Raw genomic sequence first — 16660 nt, forward strand, 5'->3', positions numbered from 1 at the left:
AATCAACAAATTCAGGTACACCCTCACTCTTCTCAAGTTCAATCTTATAAGAGGGATCTTTCAATTCAAAGATGTCAAAAGCTTTTTCAAATTTGCAAGCAACATGCAACATCAAGTATGTTGAATTCCATCTAGTAGGCACATCCAACACTAAAAGACTTTTGCACTCAATATTTTCCTCTTTGCAACATGCAATGAATCTTGCAATTCTAGCATGTGATTGCTTAACAAATTTAACAGCATCCCTAATCCTTTGAATGGATTTATCCAATTTTTTCAACCCATCTTTCACAACCAAATTCACAATATGAGCAACACACCTCATATGCACAAATATACCACCAACCAAACAACAATTACAAGCAATCAATCTATTTCTCAATGCAACAATAGCTGTATCATTCGATGAAGCATTATCAACAGTCACAGAAAAGACTTTCTTGATTTCCCACTCACGCAAATAACCATCAATTTGCCTACCAATATTTTCACCCTTATGACTCTCAATAGTGCTAAAATTGATGATTTTTTTGTTCAATTTCCAATCAACATCAATCCAATGAGCAGTAATGCACATATAATTGATATTTTGCAAAGATGTCCCAGTGTCTGTAGTAATACATACACTTTGATCACCTTTTTGGAAAAAATCCATCAACTTAGCCCTTTCATCCACATACATCTTATAGACATCACGTGATATAGTCCATCTTGAAGGAATTTTAGACTTAGGCTGTAAAGCATAAACAAATTCCCTAAAGCCTTCACCCTCAACAATTCTAAATGGCTGCTCATCCTTAATAATCATTTCAACCAATTTAATCCTACAATAATCTTGATCAAACCTCCAACTATGCAAAGTACCCGACACAGCAGACTCAGCACCTCCTTCCTCGAGTATCGGTTTTAAAGACAATTGAGATTGTCTTAAATCCGAACTACAAGGATGACTCTTGCATTTAGACATGTGGTTATTTAGTGCAGTCGTACCATTTTTTTTGAGTCGCAGAAGTAGGGGGTACCACAGTAGTTGCACTTTGCTTTATTCCTCCCATTTTCATCCACAAACTTCGTGAAATGATCCCACGCATTTGATTTCGGCTTCCCTCCTTTTTTTGACGTTACTTCACCTTGCTTTTCCGATCCTTCTTTTCCGCTAGGTGCGCTTGGCGGTGCCATTTCCCCCTCTTTTCTATTTTTCAGCCATTAAACTGAAACAAAACCAAAACAAAACCAAATCAAAACCAAATCTGACCTTAAAATTCATATACCTAAAGACAAATTTGTCCATTCATTCAATTTATCAAACAACAAAAAATATAAATCTAACCCTACAGGTCTAAACACATTCCATCGCCCTAAATCTAAACACATGAATGTAGATCGATTCAATTACACAGCACTCGATTGATATTAAACACAAATCTAAACATTAAGTTATCTGGAAAATAGAAAGCATAAGATATTGGTTTACCTTTCGAAGGAGGGGAGAAAGGTGGCGGGGGGAGGCTTCAGCAGCGGTCCGGTGGAGGAGAAGCTGGTCTGGACGGCGTCTGGCTCGTGCTGGAGACGTCAGAAGTGGGGAGCGGCCGACGACGGGTCTGGCTCGTGCTGCCGTCCTGGTCTGCTCGTCCTAGAGGAGAATGGAGGCGCTGGGCGTGGTCGCCGGTTAGAGGGGCGGCGGCTGGCTGGGCAGTGTGGAGAAGGAGAATGGAGGCACTGTGGGTGGCCGCCGGTTAGGGAGGCGCCGGCTGCGCGGCTGGGAGGGAGGGAGGAAACTAGGGTTTCTGAACAGGAGAAGTCGAGAAGAGAGGCGCCGCGACTGGTTTCAAAATGGGATGAGAAATTGAGACTAGGGTTTACTTTTACCACTTGTAATATAAAATATAAAATAAATAATATTATATATATATATATATATATCATCGGTTCGATTCGGTTCATAACCGAACCAAAACTAAAAAACCGACAACCGAACCGATACCCATCGGTTTTTAAGTATAAAAACTGAACCGAACCGACAACCAGAAATTCTAAAACCGAACCGAACCGGAAATGATCGGTTCGGTAGATTTTTTCGGTTCGGTCGGTTCTATGCTCAGCCCTAGTGAAATTGTAGATCCATGATGATATGTGTAAATATTGTTATTTCAACCATTTTGAGAAATTTTCTTACGTTCTGGACTGATGAGTCGACGAGGTTTCCCTCGCCCAAAAATATTCACAATTTTACAGTGTGTAGATATATGTGTCTTGCGAATTCTGGTAAAATTTCAAGTCATTTGGACTTCTCTTACTACCATTTTAAAATATAAAACTTTTACTGTGCATTTCCGCCGGAAATTCAGAAGGGCAGTCCCTAGAGTCACACTTTTCAGTGACTTTCAAAACCATTCAGCCTCCCAAAGTTTTATGACAAAAAGATACATGTATTATACCGATGCAACCTAAATTTCAAACCATTTGGACAACGTTTACTATTTTTTAAAAATCCTAACTTCCATTCGTGCAGAACTGCCGAATCTGGTAGACTGTGGGAAAACACCCATATCTCTTAAACCACTTGGAGTTTTTCACTCTACTTTTTTTTAAACAAAACTAGACTCAAAACGATTTTCATCGGTATAAGTCTTGAATCCAGGAGATTTCTGAGTTAAAACAGTTTATTCGTTAAAGTTGAGGCAGAGCAGAATGGTAAAACTGTAGGATTCCGAAAATTTCTACTTTGAATTTGTTTTGAGGATTTCAAAGTTTTGACGACCCTCTTCCTTCACTTCCTCAGGGCACTCTGCCCGAGGAGGAGATTTCTCCTATTGATATCTTGGATCCCCACTACCCCATGTATTCTCCCGGGATGTACTCCCCGACTTTTGGATATTTATCCTTTGTTACCCCCATGACCATCGACACCACTGAGGCCATCGATACTACCGACCAGCTGATGAGCCCCATCCGTGAGACCCTCCCTGTTCCTCCCCTCCCTACTATTGGAGAGGGTGAGATTGTTATGGCTGATGTTGATCCATTCGCACCAGGGCCTTCACGACCCCAGGGGATAGCTAGAGACACGGAGGACGACACAGGATCAGTCCCGGTTGTTGGGACTCTCACCTCACAGCCCTTAGATCTTCCTAGCATGGGCCTGGCCTTCGAGACGGACGTCCCTCGAGGAGATCCGATTCGAGAGAGAGCCGCCTTTGACCCGTTCCACCGTGCCGACTCTGACAGTGAGGACGGTGTGCCGTATGTGCCTCGATTGGGCGACGCTCGAGCGGATGACGGTGATGATGCTACGGAGGATGGGAGTGACGATGGTAGCCGGGATGATGGCAGAGGTCATGGGTGGATATGGTTTTGATATGATGGTATTGAGTAGAGATGTATATATATAGTAGCTTTGTTTAGATAGCCCATAGATTTGGCTGGTAATGGATAGTTCCATCCCAGACCAGGGCTTGTACTTATTTTGTTAGGCCCCTATAGTACACGGGTAACGGATAGTATCTGTACCCAGTTGTAGGGCTGCTTGTACATAGACGCAGTATTGATGCAGTAGCTAGGTCTTTAGCAGAGTAGTACTTTGTACTGACCTATAGCAGTTTATAGATCATAGTATACATTTTGTACAAAAGAAGACCTCGTTGAGGCAATTTTCACGGTATATACATGATGGGCCAAAGTGGCCATTTTTGACTAAATAAGAAAAGTGATTACTTGTTTTGATGCATTGTTATGTAGTAATTGTCAAGTTGTATACATTGATTGAAAACAGAGTACTTTGATGCATTGAGTATACTCTATGTGATAATGTGAGTATATATATACATATATACATATATATATGATGCATGATATGTTGTGAATTACTCGGCTATGAGACTAGAGTATGAGAAGCCTTGTCACATAGAGGAACTTATCTTTTGACCCAAACTTGTAGATTGTCATAATGCCTCCACGAAGAGTGAACAGAAATATACCCGAGAATGAGGAAGAACCCAGAGAACCTACGCCGCCGCCTCCACCTCAAGATAGGAGAGTGGAAGAACTTTTCTTAAGACAGAACCCACCGACTTTCGCAGGCACGGGAGACCCTGCTGAAACGGAAGAATAGATTCGTGCTATGGAACGAATCTTTCGATTTTTGAGATGCAACGACGCAGAACGTCTTATGTGCGTGTCTTACCAGCTGAAAGGAACCGCCGACTATTGGTGGGAAGCAAAGCAGAAAACTATGGCCCCGGAGCAGTTAGATGAAATCACTTGGGATCTTTTTAAGACTGCTCTGTGTGAGAAGTTCATACCCAGAAGCTATAGGAAAAAGAAGGAAATGGAGTTTACCACCTTAAAGCAAGGAAATAGAATTGTAGTGGAGTACGATCGACTATTCTGCGATCTGGCCCGCTATACACCGTATAGAGTGGAAACGGATGAGAAGATGTCCGAGTTGTTTTGCGCCGGACTGTGACAAGAGATAAGAGTTGTATTGGCTAGTCAAACGACACTTTCCTACGCCGAGGCCTTGAACAGAGCTCTAGATATGGAGCTAGCAATGCAGCCAGAGAAAGCGGCACATGTACCAGTGCCTCCATCAACCCAATATATGCAAGTATCAAACACTCCCTACTCTAACCAAGGACAGAAAGGAAAACGCAAATGAGAAAATCGTGGAAATGAGGGTAAAAAGCCATGGCAAGGTCAGAATGTCCAGCCTCCATTCGTGAAAAGTGATAAATCATTTTATGGTGGACCAGCGACATCACACCCCGGACACCAAGGGATACCCCCTTGTCCTAAGTGCAACAAGTTACACACAGGAGTGTGCAGAGCTGGAAACCCAAATTGTTTCACTTGTGGAAAACCAGGGCATTACTCGAGCCAGTGCCCCAACCGACAGCAAGGGATGAGTGGAGGAAGACCCAATCAGTTTCCAACCTCACAGCTCAGGGCAATGGAAGGAATTCTTCCTCTACCTCAACCACTACAGCAACAACCTTTTCGCCGCCCAAATCAGCCTCATAAGCAGCTACCTGCACCGCAAGCAGGTAGACCACCACAACATCAAAGGATGTATGCTATCAATCAGAAGAATCAGGATAAGAACCAAGGAAACTTGACAGGTATTGGGGAACTGAAAGGTGTACCCATTGTCATTCTCTTTGATACGGGAGCATCGCATTCTTTCATCTCATATACCTGTGTGGATACGTTAGAGCTGAATGTAGAACCAGCCCAGCTACACTTAAGGGTAGCCACTCCCTTAGGGAAGATCACCACCGTTACACATGTATGTCCTAACTTGGAATTCGAATTAGGACCTCTTAAGCTTAAGGCTAAGACGTTGAGACTGATGCGCATGTGGACCACAGACATCATTTTGGGAATGGACTGGTTAGCAGAACACCATGCGGTGATACAATGCGAGCAGAGACGGATATCATTCCAGCCACCAGGCGAGGAACCTACATGTTTTTATGCCATCAATAGAAAATGGAAGAAAACACCTATCATCTCTGCAGTGCAAGCGAACAAGATACTAAAAGCACCTATCATCCTTATAGTGCGGGAGTATCAAGACGTTTTCCCTGATGTTCTACTAGGTCTACCCCCGAACAGACAATTGAAATTCACAATCGATTTGGAACCTGGAGCAGCACCAATATCCAAAGCACCATATAGGATGGCACCATCAGAATTGCAAGAACTGAAGTTGCAACTACAAGAGTTGTTGGATATGGGATTCATTCGACCCAGTGCTTCGCCTTGGGGAGCACCGGTCCTGTTTGTCAAAAAGAAAGATGGAAGTTTAAGATTATGCATCGATTATCGGGAATTGAACAAGGTGACCCTAAAGAACAAGTATCCTTTGCCACGTATAGACGATTTGTTTGATCAACTTCGAGGAGCACGCGCTTTCTCAAAGATAGATTTAAGGACAGGGTATCACCAATTGAGGATACGACCTGAGGATATTCCAAAGACAACATTCCGCACGAGATACGGACACTATGAGTTCATAGAGATGCCTTTTGGATTAACAAATGCCCCCGCCGTATTCATGGATCTCATAAATTGAGTGTTTCACGAATATTTGGATCAATTCGTGTTGGTATTCATAGACGACATCTTGATTTACTCGAAGAATTAGAAGGATCATGAAGAGCACCTTAGAACGGTGCTAGAGAAGCTAAGAGCTGAAAAGCTTTATGCTAAGTATAGCAAATGTGAGTTTTGGCTACGAGAAGTCAATTTCTTAGGCCATGTCATTTCAGCTGCAGGAATCAAAGTGGACCCTGCCAAGGTTCAAGCAGTGCAAGAATGGAGATCACCAACGACACCTCACGAGATTCGTAGCTTCCTAGGATTAGCAGGCTACTATCGTCGTTTTATACAAGATTTCTCCAAAATAGCCAAGCCTATAACTCATCTGCTCAAGAAAGAAGTCAAATTCTTGTGGACAGACGAATGCGAACAAAACTTTCAAGAATTGAAGAAGAGGTTGACCACTGCCCCAGTACTAGCCGTTCCAGAAGCAAACAAGGAATACACTATCTATACGGACGCATCAAAGAAAGGACTAGGTTGTGTACTGATGCAAGAGGGAAAGGTAATAGCTTACGCCTCGCGACAGCTTAGGCCACACGAAGCAAATTACCCGACACATGACCTAGAGCTAGCAGCAGTAGTACACGCATTGAAAATCTGGAGACACCACCTTTATGGAGTAAGGTGTGAAATTTACACCGACCATAAGAGTCTCAAATATTTCTTTGAACAGAAGGATCTGAATATGAGACAAAGAAGATGGCTAGAATTGGTCAAGGACTACGATTGTGGAATCAATTATCATCCAGGCAAAGCCAACGTAGTGGCAGATGCCTTGAGCAAAATGGAACGAGCCCAGTTAGGGTGTATCCTAACTAAGGAAAATGACTTGGTCAGGGAATTCGAAAGGTTAAGGTTGGAAGTGGTATTTCCGCCGCAAACCACAGATTTGATTGTAGTAACCCGCTCTTTTATCAGTATTTTAATTACAGTATTGTGTGTTTATTTACCTATCTGCCAGTAATTAAAGTTTTATATTTTCTATTATGTTTCTGAATTTTTGAATCTTGGTGACAAAGTCACTTAGCTAACAGTAAGCTTTATTTATCTTTGCGTGTTTAAGACCGCGATGAGAATTCTTGAGTCGATGAATTTTTTTTATTATTCAAGGTTATAACCAACTTAGCTAAGTTGTGTTATTTATCAAGATGAAGTTTATCTTCGCATGATTTATCAAGTCGTGAATTAATTCCGACTTTGAGGATAATTAAATCCACGGATTTAATTTAAGTATTAGAATGACGAACGGATAGAATCTACAGATTTAATTTAGCTTTATCGATGTTAGCAAGCACGAAACCAGTATTTTTAATACTGAGAGTGACCGACACTGAAGGATTTTATTTAGATCTTTTATTAGATCACATCACACGCCTAGCTACCCTATCACCTTTTTCAATCTACCTACTACTTTATCAAAAGAAGGATAAAGGAGTGAGCAAGGAGTGCTGCGAAAGCAACCCCTTCTCTATGGCCAAGGCAGCGGCAGCCCTGCCCATTAGCTGGGCAGCCGAAGGGCCGCCTGCTGCACCCCTCTCCCACGCCACGCCACACTCCACGCCAGACCAGAGCAGCCACGGCAGCAGCCTCCATTGGACGAGCAGCCGAAAGGCCACACTCCATCTCCACGCCGGCAGAGCAGCAGCAGCCCTCCCCACGCAACACCACAGCAGAGCTCAGCACGCCTGCTGCACCCCTCTTCCACGCTGTGCAGAGCTACAGCCGAAGCTCTCCCCTAGGCACTCAAGTGCATCAACCGAGCTCCTATTTAAACCCCCCTTCGACCCTTGAGCACCCTTCCTCATTTCAGCACTCAAGCTTTCAGCAGCAACAGCAAGAAATTCATCCCTCACGACGCCGTGCACGGAGACGAGTAGAGCGAAGGTCAGCGCTGCCCACATACAAGTTTGAACCTCGACGATCGAAGAAGCGAGGAACCATCGTGCTTGTCTGACCAAAACGCGCGACAACAGGTAACTCTCGACCTCTGTTACTACTCTTTTCAGCATGAAACACACGCTCATAGAAGCATGTTAAGTCACTTTTCCGGTAGAACCCACGGCTTGAAACCTTGGTTAAACGACGAGAACTTTAGGCTTTAAACGTCGATGAACTTGAACAAGCACAGCATGCTCACATAGGAATAGATTAGGGCCGACGTACGAGTGAGAATCGAGGGAAGAAAGGACGAAGAACACTAGTTTTGGAAACTGGAAATCCCCATCGTTCTGCCCAGAAATGCCAGAACAGAGCTGGAATGGCCAGAGCAGAGCTGGAATTGCCAGAGCAGAGCTGGAAATTCCAGAGCAGAGCTGGAATTGCCAGAGCAGAGATGGAAATTCCAGAGCAGAGCTGGAAATTCTAGAGCAGAGCTGAAGGGCCGAGCAGAGCTGAAAGACCGAGCAGAGCTGAAAGGCCGAGCTGAGCTGAAAGGCCGAGCTGAGCTGAAAGGCCGAGCAGAGCTAAAAGGCCGAGCTGAGCTGAAGGACCGAGCAGAGCTGAAAGGCCGAGCTGAGCTGAACGGCCGAGCTGAGCTAAACGGCCGAGCAGAGCTGAAAGGCCGAGCTGAGCTGAAGGGCCGAGCAGAGCTGAAAGGCCGAGCTGAGCTGAAAGGCCGAGCAGAGCTGAAAGGCTGAGCAGAGCTGAAAGGCCGAGCAGAGCTGAATAGCCGAGCAGAGCTGAAAGGCCGAGCAGAGCTGAAAGGCCGAGCTGTCACAGCCCACTATCCCAATGACGGGTTAACCGGGGTTATGACTTGGGGTGAACAATAAGAAACGGAAATTAAAGGGGATTTACTAAGTAACCAACATTAATAACAAACTAGTGGTATATATATATAACCACTTGGGTAATTCACAAATGAGTCTGCCATAACGACTAGACCCCAACTGAAAGTTAATTAAAATGAAGTAGTAATAAGTTCAAGTAGAAATGATAAATAAGTCAGAGTGTTTGCAGCGAAAAAACGTGTGAGTTATGCATATGGAGATGCATACTCAAGGTTTCATTACATAAACATCAAAAGGGAAATCCGCTCAACACCGATCCATTCCATCGCCTGCTCAACCTGCACATTTAGAAATACATGCAGGGCTGAGTATAAAAATACTCAGTGACATAAGCCGAAAATACAACATGCATACATATATAAATTGAACTGCCAACAGTAACACACAGGGGTTTTCTTGAATGACCTGCGCTTACTAAAACATTTCATTCATTTTCATAAAGGTGGATGCGCATCCCATTTTCAGTCTATATGATCCATATCTGTCCTTTCTGTCACGCGCCGGGAAGGAGGCCTCCTTACCACGGACGCCAAGACCGGTCGCAAGCGACTCGCGGTCTCCATGAGTGTACACGTTAACCCTAGCTAGCGACCTTTGTCTAGCATAGGATCCCAATTGGATTTCCTTTAAAGTTGGCGAACCAACACAGATAGAATACATATAAAAAAACATAAACATTTTTGGCAGTCAATCATTTCATAAACATTTCATTTCATTTCATTTCATGAACATTTTATTTTCATTTCATAAGAGTCATTTATCATTTGGGCATAATAATAAACTGAAATTAACAGTTAAAATCATCTCATGCATATATTCGTATAAGAGGCCTACGACACGCAGGGGATCTCTATATACGTATAGTAAAAGTAATGCCCACCTCAATTGTTCTTAAAGCTGGCGTGGAGTCGTTTCTTCTTCGGCTTCACTTTCTGTCGCCCGGACCTTCATTGATGAAGAGTCGATAAGTTCGTGAAGAAATTGTCATAAGACAAAGTCTAATTCTACGTGCCTAGGGTATCTTTTAATGTTTTAGGGTTCTAGCATCCATAATTCGTTACATTAAAGACAGTCAAAAATCAATCATACCTCGTCTAATCTCATTCAAACACATAGGCAACACAAACACATAAGGCACATAAGAATCACAATCAAACATCATCAAAACATGCTCTGTTTTTACACTGACTCAACTTCAAAATTTAATCTGTTCTGACTCCGACATCTCCTGGACTCGAGACTCATATCGAAAGAAAGATCTTCGAGTCTAGTTTCATATAAAAAAAACGTAGAGTCGAAAACTCCTAGTGGTTTGAGAGATATGACGTTTTTACCACGATCTACCATGTTCGGCAGTCTTGAACAATCGAAAACTTGGATTTTTGAAAAATAGTAAACGTTGTCAAACTGGGCTCAACTTTGGTGGATATCTAGCTAACACAATAAGGTTAATACCATAAAAATTTGGAAATCTAGATCACACAGGAAGCTACTGAAATGAATGACTCTTTCCTCTGTTCTCTGAAATTCTCGGTAGTAATGTGCAGTTTAGGTTTTGCATTTTAAAGAAGTATCAAACGAAGTTGGAATGGCTTGAAATTTTACCAGGGTACTCAAGACTCATGTAGGGACTTGCTATAAAATTTTCAAAGCTATTAGACATCGACAAACCGTCGATCACTGTAGGTCAGTAGGCCTACGAAATTCATATTTATAAGTCCTTAAAAAAATAATTTATATAAATCAAGAAATAAGAGTTTAATCCCAAAAATATTCATTAAAAGTCCATCATAATTTAAATAAAAGAACGGACCTCATTTAAAATAAATAGTCCCAAACTCGTTACGCACATATACTAAATCTTTCATGAAACATCCTTTAAAATAAACTTTGATACATAGAAAATAATTCAACAACTTGAGCTCTTAAGAGGTTGCTTTGCAACAGACATCAAATCTGCTTCGGATCTCCAAATGAGGCTCCAAAAGACATTCTGGAAACTAGACATTTCAAGGATCATTCTCCAATTTGAATCGAATGAAAAAAAATTCAAACGAGCAAGATATGCCCTCTCAAAGATGGGTATTTAACAAGCAAAAATCTGAAAATTTCAGATTTCCAGATTACAACCAAGTCAGTGGGCTTTCTTTAAAAATTCATATCTCCCTTTACAAAACTCCACTGGGAACCCCAAGGGTCAATCTGGAAACTAGGGAGAGATCATAACACTCTACAGTTGGATTTACTCCAAGAACATTCATAGTTTAGAAGATATGACTGTCTAAAGTTCAGTGCACAAAAAGAGTTCAAGTTTGGCAGATTTAGAACATAAATCGGAAAAACCACTTTAGGCTTCACCAAAAATTCTAAAACTGAACAAGTAAGTTCCCAACATGTCAGTGAATATTCAGTAGAAAGATAGGCTTGAGAATCAAAGATTTAAGTCGGCCTTTGCCACCTCAAAGTCGTAGGTTTGTAAAATCTACTGGATGGTACAAGGAATAAGAACTAGATTTCAAGAATTTATACCGGTTGTTTCCCTTACTCAACAATGGTGAGACCGATGTCAAAAGAAAGATACGGGAGTCTAGCGTGACATATTCAAGTTTCAAAGGTTTTCACCGATTGAAACTTTACTTATGGCCTCCCAAAGATTGTTTACCAAAAATGTATTCCAGATAGGCAGTGATGTTTACAAATTCATAAATAAATCATAAGAGCTCCAAACCTTCTGAAATGTTACCAAAGTATAGAAAACATATGAAAGATGATACACAATTAATTTGGGAATATTTGGGAACCGTTTGGATGGCTGGAATCGCCTTGCAAAACACTGCCGAGCAGTGTGCTTATGGCAGATTCGCTGCCTTACCTCATGCACGGTTTTTCACCCAATAAACTCTACCAAAATAATCATCCAAAATCATAAAACATATCCTCACATTATATAGCACACAAATATGTAAAAATCCATGGCCATAAAGCATTTTCAGTTGAGAAAAAACAAAGAAAAACTCACCCTCGAAGCACAACCTTCACTCTATAGTTTTCCCACACTCTCCCTTGCTTTGCTACTTCTCTTGGGGCTTCAAAGGCTTCTATGGAGTGTGATAATGGTGGGAGAAAAGTTGTGAGAGTGGGAGAAAGAATGTAGTGGTGGGGGAAAAGGAGTAGTGTGGTGGAGAGGTAGGAGTAGTGGTAGGGAAAAAGATTAGTGGTAGGGAAAAGAAAATATTAGTGATGGTAGGGAAAAAGATTAATGGTAGGGAAAAGAAAATATTAGTGGAGGATAATGGGGTGTTACATTAAGTAAATATAAAAATGTGGTGTAGTAATAACCCATGTGTAAGAAAAAAAATATATGTAAGACTAATCATCAATTAATAAAATGCTAGAGCATAAAACTCTTGTGATCAAAATTAGAATAAATAGCACTAACATTAGTGCACTCTCTCAATTTATAAATACATCATAGGAAAATAATTTGAGAAAAATATTGATGGAAAATTTTTATAACTCATCATTCCTAAATTTCTCGGTAAAAATAAATAAATACATAAAAATTTTTTTTTCGATTTGAAAACTCAAAATAAATCTTTGAGCTCCATCATTCTCTTAATGGACTCAAAATATATTTTGAGTGCATCATCCGTTGAAATAAAAATAAAAATAAATTATCACGTTTGTAATCATCAAATTCACATAAGTCCGTATTTTATTAATGGATGATGAACCCTAATTACCATAAGAAATCCTTAAATCAATAATTAAAAGTCTATAATCCTTAATAAAAAGTCGGGGCATTACATACTATCCCCCTTAACATAAATTTCGTCCCGAAATTTGTACCTCAGAAAATAACTCTGAGTACTTCACTTTCCTGTTAGACGGTAGTCTATTATTGACCATGATATATTCATAGGTCCCTTACTATCGGTATTGACTTAGTCCTTAGTACCTGAACTTCCCGATCTAAGATAGATTTGGATCTTCCTTCGTAACTCAAATATTGACTAATAATAATGTTGTTCTTATGGATCATATGCTTTGAATCATAAACATACTTCTCTATTTGCGACACATGGGATATATTACGCACATTCTCAAAGCTTAGCGCTAACGCCAACCAGTAAGTTATTGGGTCTATCCTTTCTACAATCTCGTATGAGCCTATAAAACGGGGTTTAGGTTTACCCTTTACACCGAATCTAACGATTCCTCTTGATGGAGAAACCTTCAGAAAAATTTTCTTTACATCCTCAAACTATAGGTCCTTTCGGCGCTTGTCAGCATATGACTTCTGTCTATCCTGGGCCTCCTTGATTCCTTTTTCTGATTTGACGGACGATCTCAATCATCTCGCCATTTCATCCCAACAAAGTGGTGATCTATATTTCCTCAGGTATAACGCCTCATTTGCCAATCTATCGATAGTCGATTGATAACTGGTATTATATGTCTCACAATGAGTGGCAAAAACATGTTCTCAGCTTTCACCCCGGTTTAGCTCGGTCGTCCTCAACATACCTTATTAATAATTTCTATGTCGTTTAAGCGGAACTATAATGACTAATATCTCTAGAGCATTCTTAAGGCAACTTAAACAGTTTGTAAGGAGACCAACCATTTCGAGCATGTAGGCAGTCAGCCTAAAACGCCGTTATAAACTTTTATTCATTCATCGAAGGAATCTCGAGTCATGTGGGCATTGACTGCCCCCTTTCGTGACAACCTTTGCTTAAGTATGATGGATTCGAAAAAAATCCATCTCGACAACGAAATTCATTGGTTCGTTAAGGGCTCAGTTTGTCCCAAACACGACATTAAGCTTGACTTTATGAGCTCGAAGACTCAATGTAACAATGTGATATGTTGTAAAACCTTCACTTGCTAGCACGCAAGACATATTTCAACAAATTAGGTTACATCTCGTTTCATTCCTCCTAACTAGAATTTTTCTAGATCTTAATACATCTTAGTACTTCCTGGTGACAGTATATGGGTGCCATGGCTTTATCTTATTCTTAAGTTCATTGTCATGGACATGCATATCTTCCCTTCAAAGAAGATAGTATTATCTGATTCGTCGTTGTAATTCTTGAAACTTCTTATCCTTATTCTTCCTCGTAGCTTCTCCATCTTTTCGTCCTTCCTTTTTGCTTCTACCACCATTTTTCTCAAACTGGGTATTGTCGCAATAACACTCGCTATTGTATTAGGTGGTTTAATCACTTCTATCCTCATCTTGTCAAAGTTTTTAATGAGTTCATCTTCCCTCGTGAGAAAGTATCCTAACTTAGACGAGACTTTAGGACTCAATGCATCGGCTACTACATTGGCCTTGCCTGGGTGGTAGTTAATACCACAATCATAATCCTTTACTAGTTCGAGCCATATTCTTTGTCTCATGTTCAGATCCCTTTGCTTGAAAAAAAATATTTCAAGCTTTTATGATCGGTGAATATCTCACACCTAACTCCGTATAGGTGATGTCTCCATATTTTCAGTGCATGCACCACTGCAGCTAATTCTAAATCATGGGTTGGATAATTCAGTTCATGTGGTCTAAGTTGTCGCGATGCATATGCTATCACCTTTCCCTCTTGCATTAACACACAACCTAGTCCATTTTTCGACGCATCCGTGTAGATCACATATTCCCTGTCTGGTTCTGGAACTGCTAGCACTGGTGCAGTAGTTAACATGTCCTTGAGCTGCTGAAAACTTCTCTCGCACTCATCAGTCCAAGTATTCTTGATTCCTTTCCCAAGTAACTGCGTCATTGGTCTTGCTATTTTTGAAAATCCTTCAATGAATCTTCGATAGTAGCCAGCTAATCCTAAGAAACTTCTTATCTCATTTGGAGTTGTTGGTGACCTCCATCCTTGTACTGCTTCAACCTTGATACCTTCTGACCTTAAGCCAAATCTCACATTTAGTGAATTTGATATAAAGACATTCACCCCTTAGTGTTTGCAACGCGATTCTCAATGTTTCTTATATTATTCTTAATCTTGGAGTAGATAAGGATATCGTCTTTGAATACCAAGATGGACTTATCCAAGTAAGGATAGAATGCTCTGTTCATGAGGTCCATGAACACCACTGGCGCGTTTATTAATCCGAACGGCACAACTACGAATTCGTAGTGATCATATCTTATTCGGAAAGCCGTTTTGGGTATATCTTCATGTCTAACTTTTAACTGATGATACCCAAACTTCAAATCGATCTTAAAGATTACACTCACGCCTTTGAGTTGGTCGAATAAATAATCCTCAAGGTGCCTTCCTTCTTCTTGACAAATAACACAGGCGCTTTCCATGGGATACACTAGGTTTGATAAAACCTAGGTCCAATAATTCCTGTAATTGGATCTTTAGCTCCTCCAATTCCCTTGGAGCCATCCTATAAGGTGCCTTGGATACCGGTGCTGATCCTGGTTCAAAATCGATGGTAAATTCTACTTGTCTATCGAGTGGCAGCCCTGGTAAATTTTCTGAAAAATATCTCAGAATTCCCGTACAATCTCTACGTCTTCAATTATCCCTTTGGTCTCAACTCCTCCGATCAGGTATACCAGGAAAGCTTGGCAGTCTATCTTGTTCATCATCTTCCTCGCTTGTAAGGCTGAAATAATTGGTATCCTGTTCCCCAGGTTTATCTCAAAGCATCCATCCCCGAAAAGTTAAAAGCAATCTTCCGCTCCTTGCATAAAACTATGGCGTAGTTCTTAGCTAACCAGTCAATCCCTAGGATTACATCAATGTCCTATATTGTATAAACTGCAAGTTGTTTACTATGACCTTAAATGATCCTATGTTTACCTCTTGGTTTGAGTAAGCATGTGTTTCTATCGTCGCCCCTCCTATGGGTAAAGAATTTCTCATGTCCAGATTAGCCCTTTTCAGGTATGAGTTTTAGGGTATTTGCACATGCACTTGCAGAGAAAGAATGCGAGGCACCCGTATCGAACAGAAGTATAACAGGTGTGTTGAGTAGCGTGCCCATACTTATTAGGTTTCCTTGTTTGCTTCCTTATTTATTCTTGTGCGGGGCATAGGTTCTAACTTAAGGGGGTTGTGGTGGATATAGTAGTTGTTGGCCTAGAATGACCCTAAATGGTTGTGCTTGACCCGGTTGATTCGATCTTCACATCCCTCCTTGTGGCCTCTCTTGGAAATCTTTAGCAAAATGGCCCTTCTGACCATATTTAAAACATGTATTACTATCATCCAAACATATATCATAATATGACTTGGAAAACTTCGGCCATGGAGGTACCCCAGGCTGGCCCTACTTATCCTTAGCAGGTCCTATGTTTGTTTGATGTCCTTGTCCTTGCCTTTGGGCACTATGTTTCCTACCAAGGCCTCTTGCCATTTCGACTATCATAGTAGTCTTGCCTTCGTCCTTGATCATTTGCTTCCTGAGTTGAGTTTGGGTCGAGCAAATCTCGGGCCTACTACCTCGGCGTCCAGAGCTTGGCTGAACAATTCAGAGTTCATAAACTCAGTATAATTGTCGAGTACCTTAGGCCGGAGTGAAACTTGTCTATCATCTTTTCTTCTATGTCCACCTACTGTGGGGCCTAACGGACATGCTGCAGAAAATATGGTCATACTTGGTCATATCCCATCTTGTTTTGCTTTGGATTAAACACTTCTTTTCCTTTCCTCTTATAACGGCTATTAGAAATATAATTGTCATATACCCCCGTCTGAAAATCTTCTAAGACAAGTCTGACAGCTCTTCTTGAGTCATCGCTT

The 16660-nt window shown here is 41.1% G+C and overlaps 1 long non-coding RNA gene across 1 annotated transcript; it reads right to left on the bottom strand.

Annotated features, from left to right (window-relative positions):
* Positions 1–8911: 8911 nt before the first annotated feature.
* LOC130996725 (uncharacterized) lies at positions 8912–12106 on the bottom strand. Its single transcript, XR_009092762.1, has 3 exons — positions 11911–12106; positions 9772–9836; positions 8912–9169 (listed from the first exon to the last, which is right to left on the bottom strand). It is a non-coding gene; the product is annotated as an uncharacterized LOC130996725 (long non-coding RNA).
* Positions 12107–16660: the final 4554 nt, after the last annotated feature.

Source organism: Salvia miltiorrhiza, chromosome 8, assembly GCF_028751815.1.
Source record: "Salvia miltiorrhiza cultivar Shanhuang (shh) chromosome 8, IMPLAD_Smil_shh, whole genome shotgun sequence".
Classification (NCBI taxonomy): Eukaryota; Viridiplantae; Streptophyta; class Magnoliopsida; order Lamiales; family Lamiaceae; genus Salvia; species Salvia miltiorrhiza.